Below are 16,239 nucleotides of genomic sequence, written 5' to 3' on the forward strand. Positions count from 1 at the left end.
TAAAATCTGAGAATTAGCCTATAGTTTGACATACAACAACTTACTCTGCCTTTTGACACTGGAAGATTGATGTGGAAAAATCTTTACAGGGTGGGAGTTGATACGAAAATGTCTATGAGATGTTGTGTGGTACGAATCTCACATAAGGGCATATTACAGGATTCTGTAGAATATAAGACTGTATAAAATAATCTATAATTCGGATAATCTCTATCCATCCAGGTGAAATTCTTGTTTAATGCTATCTTAAAATTCATTACACTCTCTTTTTGCAGAGACAGTCTTGAGATTATGGATCATGGTAGGGTTTTTCTTGTATGTGTGGGAAGAAAAAATATATATACTTTTTTTAACTCGATAGCTATATGTTTTTAATCTCTGAATAATTTAATTTAGGGCTTTTGTTTTCTTCTGTAGCAAAGAAGTTAACGTTCCAAGAAACTTAATGAATTTTGTACCATTTTGTTAAATTCTTTTGGGCACCTTGTAATGATGGAAATATTAAGATGCCAGTAATGAGACACTGTAGCTGCTAGTGTTTTACATGACTTCCCTTTGATTATAATAAAAATAAATTTATATTTTACCTGCATCCACCTTTTGGGATTAAGTCAGATGAGAAATAACTAGTTTTCCGTATATATTTTAAACGTACTTTGTTTCAAAAAATGTAGCAAGACTCAAATCTGTTTTAGCTTAAATTTTTTTTACAGGTTTGTGCATATGTAAAACTGGAATGTATTTAATAATTCTACTAAACTTTGAAATGTTGCTCAATATTTAAAATTATACATGTGCATAGTGCCACAAAAGGAAGCATCTTCTCATTGTCTCCTCTTGGATACAGAGTATTTATCCTTGTGTACCAGCATTTTTATCTCCTGTTTTTCAAAATCAGAAATTAATGCGTCTGAAATTGTATGTGCTTATGCATGCACACGGTAGTCCACTAATAGTAGGAGGATTCCAGATGGTCTACTCAGAAGAAACTATGAAACTCTGAAATAGATTGAAGAGATGGGGGAGTATGGTTTTTTCATCTTTCTCCTTCTTGTTGTACTGCTAGAGAATCTTGAATAATTGCTACCTCTGATAGTTTATGGGGGGAGACCAGGTTGTGATAAACATGCCCTAATCTTTTTTCAGGTACAAAATTGTATGTGAAAATGCCTATGAGAGGTATTTTCTATGTGATACAGGTATTTTGATGCTGTAATTTTAAAGAAAATAGTGTGTTGCATAATGTTATGCATGCTTTGGTGTAGGCAGAATAAAGACCAAAAAACCCTAAAGTTTTTTTTTTTTTTTTTAATTTCTCTAGCTTATGTTTATGAAAATTAACGCACTTGTAGATTTCATAGGAAAGTAACCGAATTTGAATTTTGGAAATCTTATTTTTTTTCTGCTTGTGATGTGTATGTTTTGGGTGTTCTAGATGTCTGGATAGGAGGAGCTGTGGAAAATGTTTAAAAACCACCTTTTAAAGGTCTCAGTCATTTCTTTATCTAAAATAGAAAACTGTTCGATAGGAGAACTGTATGACAGAATCTGTTGTATCTCATATAACCAAATTCGGAGTTTGGCATGCAGAATTTGCTGTTTTCCAGCTGGTGGTCACCTATTCATGTCTATTGGCAGTCCACTTTTACTTGGTAAGTGGCATGCTATACTGGAAATAGTGCTACTGGCAAACAGATTCCCAGTTTCTATATACTGAAAGTAAAATAATTAAAAATTATGATTTTGTAAGTCTGCTAATGTTCCTAAAATAGCATTGTAATTCAAGTAATGCATAAGAATGATAATGACTGTAATAATAGTCCTAGAATTATTCATATTTTATAGATACTATAGAATTTCTCATGAAAAGAGAAGAAAGGACCATAAATTTGTAATCATCAATGAGAAGGAAGGATCTGTGAGATTGAGCTGTTCCTTACTCTTGAACTGAATGCAAGCACCACAAAACTGTACATTTGACTGCATTGTGTGATTTACTGTTGGCTGTGTTTATAATGACAAAACAACAAGTAAATTAATTTTTGTTAGTGCACGTGATTTACATGTAAATGAACTGTCTTATGAGTCTGTAGCCTAAAATTTGAATTTTGCTTAAAATCTTCTAAAATAAATTTTTTTTCCATGAGGGGAAAAATGATGGAGCATCCCTTAGGGAAAGTTTAAATAGTAATGGTATGGCATGTCTGTCCTGTCACAAATAAATGAAATTTGAGTTCCATGTTAATTGTATTTTATTTATTTATTTTAAAGGAAGCTCATCAAGGATTTTCAAAATTAATTCAGCTAATCAAGCACCTTTTGCTACTTTTGACCAGTGGTTGCACATGTTTTGAGAATCTCCTATTAATGCTCCCCCATGTTTGATTGATTAATCTGTGTTTTGTATGTTTGCTCTGTTTATGCTTAAATCTCCTTATCGACCAAGATTAGCTTGTTGTTTAGTGACATGCCCATTAGTATTTGTGGATTTTGTTTATTTGCATTTTTTGTTTTAGTCTTAGGTTTTGCTTTAATATCACTTGTGGAAGGGCTCCTAGAGGACCTGTCTTTGAACTTACAAGGTCCTCTGTTCCTTTAACATGCATTATCAGTCTCCTGTCTTCTTTTTATGATAGATGTCAGAACAAAAGTAATTTCTAGACGTCTTGCCAAAGGATTATGCAGAATATTACTTCAGAAGCCAATGAGATATTTTTAAATTAAAACACCTAAAAAGAAGATTATTTGCAGTAGACAGAAAGTTCAGCTTCTGCTTCCCCCTATCTGTGCTGTCACTGCACTGCACTGGATGTGCTGGTCTGATTATCGCATTGAAAATGGGGAAAAAAAAGGAAATATTAAAGTGAGAATAGACACAGAAAGTATTGATGAGACTGCTGAGCCATATCCTGATATCATATGTATTTCTTTCAAGCTTCAAAGCAGAGAAGAGCCTTACTATTTACACTGCTGGGAAAAACAAACAAACAAGCAAGAAACAAAAAAACCTAGCTCTCTTAGTCTTTTAATTTCACTAATGTTATTAATGGGCGACTAGCATTATTCATTATTTTTGATTAAGATCTAGGAAACATTGTAAATAACCACTGTTGGTCTACTTTTCTATGTCTTAGATTTTGAAATATAACCTCAATGAACAGGAATCTTCAGTGGTTCCTCAGTGCTAGGTGACTGCTGCAGTGTGAGGACACTGTCTTCATTCTTTTGACTGACACCAACATCTGGTCCTGCAGGTTTGTCTTCCAGTGTAATCTGCAGATGTGATTGAAAACCACTACTTAAAGTTATGAAATTGATGTTATGTTTTAGGGGCTTAAGTTTATTTATTGCAGGATATAATATAATCTTCCTGTTGTTTTGTTTCCAAAATAAATATGCATAACCACTTATTTCATTACCTTTAGAATGCAATGCAAGATGTCTTCCCTTCCTATATAATCTCTGCTTATGATGTGGAGGAAAGAAATCCACCACTTTACATCTGGGGAATGTATAAGCCAAGATACAACACAGATTAGTTGGTGTGGTTTTTTACCTTTTTTTTTTTTTTTTTTTTAAACAACTGAGTTGCTCAGATACACGATGACCATGACAGGGAGCTAAAGAAACTAAAATTAAGCATCTAATTAAAATTGCACTTACTCATGTTTTCTTTCTTGCACATAACATGTTTCTTACATGTTAGTTTTTGATTAATGGTTACAGCTTTCCTAAAGTTTCCCCAGATGGAGTGTTGATATTGTGTTTGTTTATGTACACCTTTCTAATCTAGCAAACCAGCGCATACCTTTCTGGTATGCGTAATTTGAAGCACATACAATTCTTAATTTTGCTGAAAGCCACAAGATACTCTGAAGAGAAGAGCAGTTCACAAGAAGGAGATGGCAATTGATTCCCAGTGGTACCACCATTTCACTACTAAATGAGTAAGCTGCCTTTGCAGCTGGTTCTGAGAACAACTTAATACCTTGAGAAGTCCCTCCTGGCTCATCCTCCCCTACATTTGGAGACTGAAGACTGGCGTTTTATTGGAAAAACTGGTCCTGTATTACAGCTTTAATATGCAAGTCATATTTGTTGCTGTCTAACGAAAGTGTCCAAAGCACTTCTCTTCCAGTGTAGGCATGCTTTTCAGCCCAGTCCTGTAAAAGCAGTATGCTTTTCATGTCAAAGATTTAATAATCTATCTTCACTAATACAGAAAAGTGTGTAAATTCAGAATTTTGGAGGAAATAAAGTTTGTAGAGGTGAGAGGATCACACTAGAAATGTCAAACATTATTATATTTTTTATAGAAATGTGAAATTCACCTCTGTTTCTTCATGGCTTTGTTTATAGTTATAGGATAAAATGACTTTTTTTTTTTTTTTTTTTTTTTTTGTAGAAGATAAGCACATGTGCAAGGAGAAGGCTGAAATCTAATCCTTCCAAATGAAATCTTGCAGTCTCAAGGAAGATTTAATAAAAGACAGTAACAGATTTTTGGGTTGAGGTTGCAGATCCAACTGAAATGATAAGCTACATTTAAGAGGTTTACTAAATATATTTGATAGTTTTGATATACTCGTATTAGTGTTTTATGGTTTTATCTTGATCTGTAAGGAGTAATGATCTACTATGAAAATATATCAAATATTTTCTCAAGAATTTATAAAAATTGGAAGACGTAAAGTTTAAAATGTGAGATACAGAGAAAATTTTCAGTTTGTAGTTGGTACTGTAAGACTGCTGGATTATTTTTTTTTTCCCTGCAGTATTTACAGTGCTTTTGCTATTAAATTGGCTCCTGGCAGGGTAGGTAGCAGGCTACCAGCTGGCACTGGTTGGTTACCCATGCTGTGTACTCATCAGTAGTTGATAAACTTCAGAATGAAAGGCAAAGAGAAATTAATTGATTCAATAAAGTAGCTAATATTTCTTATAATTTTTGGAGGAGGGAATGTGATCAAGATACGTGAAATGGAAATCCATACAAAACCAGTCAAATTGTTTAAATATTCAAATATGCCTTACTGTAACAAGGAAGCAGTGTAATGTACTGAAATCAGCAATGGAACAGCTGTGTTTTAAAGGACAGTACTTTGAATGTCACTTGACAATTTGCTTTCAATTAGAAGTAATTTACAGGAAGATGCCCACAAGCTAATCTTTACAGGATAATTAAGTTCCATTTTCTTTACTTTTAATTAAAAAGCAGAAAAGATTTAGCTGATCCATAAAAAATGTTCTGTTTAAACATTCATCAGACTTCACACTTTTCTTTTTTTTTTTGGTATTTGTTGTAGCAGATGTTATCAAAACTGCAGTCTGCACTGTTTTAAACCTGGTTTATTTGGTAAGAGAAACATGAGTTGCAATAGGCTTGTACAGCTGAGGTATGATCATTTAGCTTCTCCGTACTTGAATAGCTTTAAAATGATATCCATACTCTGAGCATTAATCTTGCCCTCTCCATCGTGTGAAGTTTTGGCAAAGCAGCTGAGCAGCTCTGTGGATGTTAATAACATTTTCCTCCTGTTTCTCTTACTAATTTCCCAGTGCCATTAGAATATGAAATAATGCAAAGATGAAACCAGGTATGTTTGCCATGATACTTACATGTTAGCAAAGTTATCTGCATGCCTTTACAATTAATGTAGAAGTGATGAAGTTCGTTGGCTGATTTACCATTATATTTTAAGTGAAAAAAGTGCTGTGTATGATGTCTGAACATCCATGTGCATATAATGGAATGAGTTTGAGGTAAGTTCTTTAGGACAGAAGATGTATCTTTTTCTCCCAGATATTTCCTCAACATCTGTGTTGATTTTAAGCAGAGATTTGAAATTTACTTCTGGATTTTAAATCTGTCCTATTTAAGCAAATTCAGGCAGTGGAAGAAATTACACATTAATTATACTTTTAAATTGATGGCAGAATGCATACTGTAGAAACAAACAAAAACCCTGCATATAAAACAAAAGTTCCAATACTTTTCTGAAGTTTGAGATCTAATCAACTGTTAGTTTACGGTGCCCCAGTTACTTCAGTGGGCATATATATATATGGCCCTGTATGAAACAGGGCCATAATGTTAAGAAAAAAAAACCAACAGAATCCTTTTATTGTACCTGAAATACCCTTCAAGATTGTGTAACTCATAACTGGCCAAGTTGATTATTTTTCACAATTACTTTTGAACTGAGAGGAAAACATACAATCACAGAATTTTTTCTGTTTGAAGGAACCTTCACAGGTCATCTAGTCCCACTTCCTGCTCAAATCAGAACCAGTTTCAGTCAGGTTCCCAGTTAAGTTTTAAATATCTCCAAGGGTGGAGATTCTGCAACCTCTGTGTGCAATCAGTTCTGCAAATTGACTGCTTTCCAATGTCAGCTTTTCCCTAGTATTTAAACAAAATTTTCTTTGTTGTGTCCATTGCCTCCTGTCCTATTCTGCTAGGAACTTTACTGAGAAATGTGGCTTTGTTTCCTCTTATATCACTCAGTTTGATATTTGAAGACTTCAGGAAAAAAACTCATTCTAAATTTGAACATTTCTGGTTGCTTGACCTTTCTTTGCTCTGTCTTCCTGGCAGTGTTGTAGGTCTATGTAAAACCCGCTTTGATATGTGTACATCCCACTTGTACTGGGGAGCCCCAGACTGGACATAGTACTTCCGATGCATTATTATCATTACTAACAGAACAGAATAACCACTTCTTTTAGCCTACTGGCTAGGCTCTTGCTCACATCCTGGGAAATGTCTGGCCTTCATGTTGCAGTGGTGCGCTGAAGTTTAATGCTCTCCTCGTCCAGCAAGAACTTGGAATACTTTTTAGCAAAACTGTTTTTCAGCAAATTGTCCCCAGCTTTTACTGGTGGGTGAGATTAATTTGTTCAAATGCAGACTTTCATGTTTGCCTTATCAACTTCGTGATGTTTCTTGAAAACCCACTCCTTCAGGTTGCCCTGAAGTGTGTCTCAACAGTGCCTACCAATTTGATGCCATTTGCAAGTTTGCATTCTGTCCTGTTGTTCAGAGCATCGATGAAAACATTGAGACATACTGACTTCTAAGGGATACTTCTAGTAAATGGACTCCCACTGAATTTGATACTAGTAACAGTTCCCCCTTAAACCTAGTGGTCCAGCTATTGTTAGCTAAACTTTTTTTTGTACTCAGTTGACCAAATATGCATTTTTAGGAAACATTTAAAATAAGGTATTTAAATGATTATCAACAGTTCTAGCTGCTTTCTATAACTGCAGCATTGCCCTTTAAAATTTCTTCATGGCATCACTTAAAGGAAGAAGGAAGTGAAAAAGTAATTTCTTATTGAAATTCACGTATTTGTGTGTGGTTTTTTTAGTAGTCTGTTTTAATTAAAAAAAAAAAAAAAGAAAAATGAAGATACTGCTATTAGTCACACTTAAAAATAAAAAAATATGGTGGAAATATATTCAAACACATGCTTGTAAATGGAAGATTCATGTCATATTCAGTTAAATAGATAGATGATCAAGGAACGCTTATTGTGGGAGTCTTTAGCTATCAAATACTTTGGCAGTCAAGATAATTGTTTGGGCTCCTCTATAGGAATGGAAAAAATTATTTGGGGGGGCATTCGTTCTTTCAACTTTGCATCCTACTTCAATGGTTACTTTAAACTGACATGCTACTGATAAAGTGATCATCTCTCTTTTGACTGTCATTCCACGTGCAGCGCAAACGTTTCTGTCCGTAAAGTGAACTGGAGGAAAGAACTGATCCAAGTGATGGCCACTTTTGTTCAACTACAAAGAGTGGAGAGTTTTAATTCAAATCAATTTCTTTATGTAGTTCACCTGATGGCTGCACAAATACATTTGCAAATCCAACAAGGAAGGCAGGGTGACTGTAACAACAAGCAGAAGGGTGGTGTAGCCTCATCTGGGAATGCAGCCTGCTGGTGTTGGCATAAGGAGATAATAATGCTACACAGCTAGACAGCTGTTTTAGGATGAAATCATTTTGTGATACTTAAGAAATATGCTCTGCTTTGTTTAAAGGAGTAGGTAGTGAGATGTGATTGGTATAGCAAATATATTGGTTGCTCATTGTTTATACTAGTACTGCAAAAGGCTGAATGTTATCAGTCTTGAAGGAGAGTTTTGTAAGAGATACAGCTGCAGTATTTTTTTTTCTTATGTGCCTTAGAGCCTCTTTACATATGTATAAACTAATAGAAGAAAACTTTTTGTGGATAATTTTCTTAAAAATATTCTGAATTATTTATTTATTCATGAGTGAAAAATACAGGTTCAGGCTCAGAGTTGTGGGAGAAATTATATTCTTTAAGTATTTCCTGTGGAAAGATAGGACACCATTAGACACCATTACCATACTAATTGTCTTTTATTTATTTCCTTTTAAAATTTAAATAAAATTCCATTGCCTTATCATGTTTGACTTGTATAGAAAATGTGATCAAATCATTCTAGCAGTATAGTAATTTACTCATGCTACATTTGATTACTTTTTAGTAACGGGATAACATAAACGGATCTAACGCTATAGGGGAATCAGTCAGAGTCTCAAGAAGCATATATTTGAAATACATACTTGGTCCTTTAATAGTGTGGGCATAATTTGAGTTGAAGTGTTCCCGATCACTTCATTAGTGAAATTCATACTATTTGCTTTGATGCGCAGGGAAATCACGATAATTTGCAGAGATATAAACAAGACAATAAAATTTTTACTGCTTTGACTGCAGGAAGTTGAAGATAATTTATTTTAGATACTTAATTTTTACTCAAAGGTATAAAAATTGCATTGATGTGCCACTGAAATGTCATTATGTGATGACATTTTACCATTATGACTGTAGCATAATTGCCTCCACTTCTCTGCAGTGCAAGTTTCTCATTTTAGAAATGTTTTGGCTAGTTTGAGAGAGATTTGCAATTACAGTCTTGTAAATCTAAGAATATTCTCAAATTAAGGGACAAAATATTTCAATTTTTCTTTCACATAAAAGTGAGCTCAACTACTCTTTAATGCAGTGTTTCATATTTCTACTGCTTTACTTCCAAATGTCGATTTTGTGTCTGAAGTTTTAAGTGATGTATCTGTCCTTCCTGTGTTTCATTATGAGGGTTGTGTGTTCTTACATAATTAAAGAAAAATGATGAGAAAAAATACTGAAACAATTACTCATAAAATAACTTCTTATCCTTTTGTTAAATTGGCTTCGTGTTGCATTTTAAATTTATGGCACAAACTGTTTGGAAGAATGACTTCTCTACTTTAGAGTGGGAGGAGGAAAGGGTGCTAATGGAATTCAGACAAGCAGTAATTAGTAAGCCAATAAATAGGACAATTTAATAAATGATTTATAGCAATAAGGAGTAAGATGCATAACAAATAATTACGTGATTTTTGTGCTTAATTTATGAGCAGAAATCCAGGGGGGCAGGGGAAGGTGTCTGGAAGAAATGTTATATGTGGTATCACCTTAGGTGTAATATTTTTATAAATTCTAATAACTAATACTGTTTAGTAGTTAAAATTAAAATTCTTGGGCATGGGGACTCAATATTTATTATCCTAAAAATCCTATTTCACAAAAACAAATATAGTTTATCTTAAGCATTGGTAAATGTGCAGGTTTGATTTGCAGTAACCATTTAATGAATTTGTGAGAATCCAGAAAGCTGAGGAATGATTGGAAAGATTTTACAGTAATAGTTATCTCTTCTGTGTAAATTCAGCCATTTCACCTTAGCCTCGTTTTTCTTTAGAAATTTCTATGAATGCACAAAAGCAATCAGAAAATTTTTATGTATGCATGAAGAATGGGGAACTGACACAAGTAAAGGGACAAAAAGAGCCTCCTTAAGGAAGTGGCGCAGTCTGCATTTAGCTGAAGGAAATGCAGTATAACGTAATGGAATGACAGGAGAATTGTTGGGGGAAACTGCAGTTCATTTTCTTCAGTTCTATAGACAGTTGGTATCGCTTCTCAAATGTCATTCCTAAGCTGTAACTAAAAATGTAACTCAAAATAACTTTATTACTATAGTTATTACAGTATTTTTGTCCAAGGGAGAGAAAAGATGCTCCTATAGAGTATATACCTGCATGTGCCTTGGTCATTTTCTTCAAAGCTCTCTGAATGAGGAATCTGAATGTCTGAAGAGCAGTTTTATATAACCAAGTTAGTAAGGCTTTTTAGGGAAGCAAGTGGTCTTACCTAATGTTAACCATTTAAGAAGTACAGAATTAGCCAGTTGTCTAAGCTTTCCTTAACAGTAGTGGTTTTGCGCACTTTCTGGGATCTGAACTCTGCCCCTATAATGTAGTTGTTAAAATTAATTGGTAGTATCCAAAAGAAAGTGGGTTATATTAGACAGCTGACCTTTAGATGCTTGTAATTAAGCAATATGAATTCATCTTTTACGTAATAGTTGAGCATATATTTTAGAACAGAAATAAGGATATTTGGGTACTGGTAGTATGTAATGCTACATATAATTTCTGAAAACTGTCATGAACCTTCCCCACTTTAAAATTATTTATACCTTTTTGTAATATTTGGGTATAAAAGAGAAAACACTACTACACAAAACTGAAATGTAATCTCTGAAAAGAGGTAAATATGAATGGTGAAATGGTAATGCTTTTAATATTCTAAAATATTTTTCGTTTATTGCTATTATAGTGCAATGTTTCTGTTTATTTTAGTGTCTAGTGAAGATATTCATGTTGCCTCCCCACAGATGTTAAAAGGCATATGAAAGCTCTTCTAGGCTTTTTGGAAATATACATATTTAAATCACATTAACATAACATACAGAAATACAGTGTAATATGTATATACACACATTCTAAAGGAAGAATTATACAGAGTGCAGAATATCCGATTTCAAAGGAGTGGTACTCTTGATCTTCTCTTTTTTGAATGTAAGTGCAAAAAGGAATTTATTTTATTTATGTAGCACCTTTCATTACTGTCAAAAACCTTGAGGCTCTACATAAGAAAATGAAATCAAATTGATAAAATGAATACAAAATATAAAACAAAGTCCTCAAAAATTTTAAATGGGAAAAAAATTCAAAGGAAATTGAATATATACACACTTTGTAAATTGTAGAAAGAAGTTGATGTTTTTAAAAGAAGTGAAATTGAACGCATTTTAGGAACAAAAGGTCTCAGTACTTCAGTACATTTCCCTCAGCAGCCATTCTATGCAGTGACAAAGTTCCAAAGAGATGAGTAGTGCCTAAATGGTTACATCCATCAGAACTCAATGGAAGATCCTCTCTTGCTTGTACTCAAGGTCATGTACCCGAAGGCTTTAAAATAAATCAGAAAGGGATTCATGATGTCACTGGGTTATTTTTAAACATACCCTTAAAAGAATGGAAGGTAGACATCCTATGATGTTAGTAGCCACAAACAGCATTAAAATATCCATTTAATATTCTTCTGAAATTTGGGCTCCCCAGTGGCAGTGGAGAATTCTACTGTTTAGAATGCATTTCACAACAATCAATACAACATAGGGCTGTATAGTATGTAGTACAGTGTCAGTAACATAAGAGTTTACACGCTGAGTTTTCTTAAATAGTCACCCAGATGATTAATTAGGTAGTTGGTGAATAAACAAGTATAAATAGCTAACAGCAATTATACTTAGAATGCAGAAAACCCTTTCTCCTCCTAAAAGGTACAGACCTGCAGACTTTTTGTTGCAGAAAAGTATTCATCTGCTAGATGGTAGAGATGCCTCTGTACTAAATACTATTTCCTACTTTATAGGACAGTGTGAGACGCAAGATATGTTTGTTTTTGTTTTAGGTGGTCATACATTTCATTTCTCTCTTACTTTGGCAGTAGCATTTATCCCAACGTACCATTTCATAATTGGGCAAAATGAAAATGTGTTGGGCAAAATGTTTTTTATCTTGTGGTTCTGGCTATGACAACTGTATTTTTCCAAGATTTGCTGTCAATTACACTAGGTGTACTCAGGTTAGGCTATTTCTCTGGTGGAATATTTGGCTAAGAAGTCATAATTCTTAGTCAGAAGAGATTATCTATTCATCCATGTCAAGATGGAGGCAGTCCTCAGAATGTGCAAAAGAAAAAAAAAAAGAATAGACTGATGTTATTACAATTTTAAGGAGTTTGGAATGCTTGGCAGAAATGTTGAGGGTCATTATTTTCAATGTGAGAGCCCAAATGCTGTGGAAGTGCCACAATTGCCCTGGATTTCGTTTTTGATCTGTATCTTTTGTGCTTGAATTTGACTTTCTGTCCAGATCCTGACAGATGCCTTTAACACCGCTTGTTAGGACTTACAAATCTCAGCAGCTAGGTGTAATTAGTTTAAAAGTCAGGGGCTTAGCTATGAAACTGAAGTCCAAAAGAACTGACTAGCTTGAGACCATGTTTCTTATGGTTGAATGAATTTTGTCCTAAGGAGAGCTAGTTGGAGTGATCAAAACGGTCAGGAAGTGCAATTGCAGTTCAGCAATGTCAGTGACTGTAGATCTAGTGTTCTTGGACCACTTCTCCCTGGTCTGTGTTTAGTAGAATAGTTGTAGTTTTGATTTAGATTCCTTTCTCACAGATTGCTAGTGACCTAAACTGATTTTCAGCAGTAAATCCAAACTTAGTAACTTGTTTACTTGCTTTTCTTTTGCTAGCAGCCTAGCATGACTGTAGAAGCTTTCACAAATTTATCTTTGCAGACTCTTCTCTTTAGTTTGACCCTTTCTTTAGAGTATTTGAAATTTAACCAAAAATACTGAAGCCAAAAATGTATTGTAAGATGGTTATTCTGCAGATTATTCCATGTTCATGTTAATGGCATATCTTTTATAAAAGGAGAATTAAGGTCATCATCAAATACATTTTAAAGGTAGCCAGATACCTTTTGATTGGACAGGCAAGTAGTAACTCCAGTAGATTGATCTTATCTGAATTCTAAATAGTTTCTACCTTCTTTTTCACATGTCACTCCCATTCAAAATTTTTCTTTCTCTATATTTTATGGTTAGAAAGATCTGCTGTTGTACAGGAATCATATTTTCTTGTCAATTTCACATTGTGGTGTATTTTGTTTTATATAACGTTGATAAGTTTTATTAGGATAAAAGATGCTGTGTATTTTGAATCATTTGTGGAAGAGAGTTACTTTCATCTTTAAAGCGGAAGACTGAGAACAAAGTGTAGGCTGGAAGTTGCATGCAGATTATTTATTAGATGAAAAATAATGTTGCTTAAAGATTGTGTGGAAGAATATGTTTGGTGACCAGAATCTCCCATTTGGGATTCTCAGTAACATCAGTATATTCTCTTTTAAAGCAGATGGACTAGTTAATTCCCCATGTTAAAGGTAGGGATATTCCGTAGTATTTCCAGTTGAAAATCTGGATTTTTATTTTAAAATTAAAGGAGATGTAAAGAAAATATTGCTTTTCAGTCTCCTTGTATGTTTTAAACTCTCAGTTTAAACACTTAGGTTACATCTACTATGTTTTGGTCTGTATATAGAAGATTTATAAATTTTCAGACAAAACAAACAAAGCAAAATAAAGCCACAACAAAGCAGAATAAAACAATGTACCTAGAAAATGGGAATTGGGTAGATTTGCATGCAGTCATTTTTGGGGAGGATAATTATCTCCAGTAAGTAGTATTTTTATTGGTAAAGACTAGAAAAAGTGAGGTTTTGGCACCACGATGTTTTATTAATGAGATGTTTTTCTGCTCTGTGATGAGACTTGCAGTGGATGACAATTCTACCTTGTGCTCTGTACATAAATTTGCAGACAGGGAGGGAAGTCTTCTCCCACTGTTTCTATGCCTGTCTAGTAAGTTCAAAAATGAGGCACACAGATTGTTTTCTTTAAAAATAAATTCAAAACCTGTTTTCCTTAATATATATTATATATTTTGCTATCTGGTGATAAAAATTCTAATCTGCAGATAACAGAATAATAGTTAAATATCAGCTTATCAGACTACAAGATACTAAAATTACTGCTTTATGATGAAAATCAATGAAAAAAAAACGTAACTGTAAACTGGATAATCTGTTGCCATAGTTTTATGTAGTGATACAAAGCAAAGCTTCAGAAAAAGTCCAGAGGTTGGAATTTGGAGTAGCTACAGCTTCTGTTCCTGGCTTAATTGTAACTTAGTTGATTAGCAAGTACTTTGTGACAGGCAGTACATTTCCATAGGTTGATGTTGCAGGGCTTGCCTATCAAATACAAATGACCTGGAGGGCTAGTACCTGACTGCTTTCTCTGACAGCACCTGTAGACAGGCTTTATTGCTGATTACGGCCCTTCACTTTTAGAATTTAACAAGAAGCTGTGGGCCTAATCGTGAAGCTCAGTAGAGACAAGGGACAAATGCTTGTAGTCCGAAGTAGTGATTCCTGTCCTGTCACAGAAGCTGAAATGCCATTTACACACTGGTCTTGAAAGCTCTGTCCAGTTCCCATGATGTTTGTTCTGCTTTTCACTTTCATGAATGAATTATAATTTTCTTTAGGATATTTAAAAACTGCTCCGTTATGTGAGGAGAGATAATGAAGAGCTGTAATATTAATGGTGGGACAGTGATTATGAAAAACCTGCCTTTATTCTTAGTTGAAGAAAAATGGTTAAAACAATTGTATCTTCCCATCAGGTAAACTCTGTTGAACAACACTTTGAAGAAGTGAAACTTGCTGATCCCAGGATTGCTGAATAATCAGCCAGGAATATGTGTTTCATTATGACGTGATCTTATTATTAGTTGATAACATTCCTGATGGTCAGCCTGATTTTTTTCTTACTGTGATGTAATCAAAAAACCTATCAAGAACATCTGAAGTCACTGGAAACACTTATATCTGATTGCACTAAGTATGAGTGTTTGCAGGATAAATCAGATACGTAATTCAGTGGGCACTTCAAAACTTCAGGAAATACTATCCAGCCATAAATACACTCTACTTACCATTTCTGAGATTGGTGAATGAACATATAGTTGAACAATGTCCATTTTTCTAATTTCATTATAGTTTATAGCTTTTAGTGTGCTTTGTTCCTATTATGAAATATTTTATAGCTGAAACTGGAAATTAAGAGCAACTCTTTGCATTTCTCTAATATGTCATCCAGTGTCAAAGTACTTAAAAGCATTATTTGATCAGAACTTGCTCTGTGACTGTGTGAGTGGTAAGGACTCTTTCTGAAGTGAAACATCACTTAGCTAGCAAAAGAGTTGTTTGCAGAAAGGTTACAAGCACAGATATCACTCCAGAAATGTTCCTTCTATGAAGCCTTTCAATATGTTCTGCGCCTGCCAAGTTTCCTACAGATTGTACCTCATTCTTTTTCTTTTAATCGTTTTAAATCATTTGCAGCATTTACATTGTTGTGCAAGTATTATCAGTAGGTAGTTCCATGTAAAGACTGAAGAAAATTTAGACTGTTCACTGCAGATGCCAGATATAGGTGTCAGAGTTTTAAAAATGTGGGTGTCCATCTCAGCAGGTTACTCCGAGTACCTCTGTCAAATATTTTAGTTCCCTTCCCAACTTCCAGACTGCAGGGAGACTTGTCTTCTTCAGATGGTGATCGATTATTTATCAAAGTTAGATTGGAGAAAGCCAGGGGTACCTGGGAAGCAGCACAACAACACTTTGCGCTCTGTGGAGGTGTCACGAGGCTTAAGTCAGGTTCCCCACACTGTCCTTCACATGTTTTGAGAGACCTGAGTGTAGTTCTTAGAGGAATGTATCTGTCCTTGATCAACGTGCAGGCCCCCGGTATCTCGTGACACTTCCAATCTTGGTAAAAATTTGGTCACCCTTGAATCATTTTTTATTTTTTTGAAATGTGATCACTGAAACTGAGGCATTGTTTTACATCACTAGACTTTCTGCTCTTCTACAGAGCTAACTGTCTTATATCTAGTTTTACACTTCATGCGTTGTTTATCTGCCTTCAGTAAATGATTTCCCTTGGCAATATCTTATCTTTAAATCATATTTGTAGTATCTCAGTAGTGTATGTTGTACCCACTGGAGCACACTCAGTAGTAATGTCTTCATGATGCTTTCTAATGTCTTGTCATCAAATTGTACATCCATCTTGCGCTTAAAGATAAACAGATAGAATTGCAGTAATCCAAAGAGCACAGCCACAGCTCTTCTGCGTAAGAGTAGCTCTGAGAACACTGCCTTTCT

At 34.3% G+C, this 16,239-nt stretch overlaps 1 protein-coding gene across 2 annotated transcripts in view; it reads left to right on the forward strand.

Moving 5' to 3' along the window:
- Positions 1-16,239, forward strand: part of ZFPM2 (zinc finger protein, FOG family member 2) — a 305,640-nt gene that overhangs the window by 22,883 nt on the left and 266,518 nt on the right. The gene's annotated exons all lie outside the window — the stretch shown is intronic.

The sequence above is a fragment of the Lagopus leucura genome, unplaced genomic scaffold (genome assembly GCF_019238085.1).
Source record: "Lagopus leucura isolate 7727_CA_CO unplaced genomic scaffold, USGS_WTPT01 Super-Scaffold_100002, whole genome shotgun sequence".
NCBI classification, from domain to species: domain Eukaryota; kingdom Metazoa; phylum Chordata; class Aves; order Galliformes; family Phasianidae; genus Lagopus; species Lagopus leucura.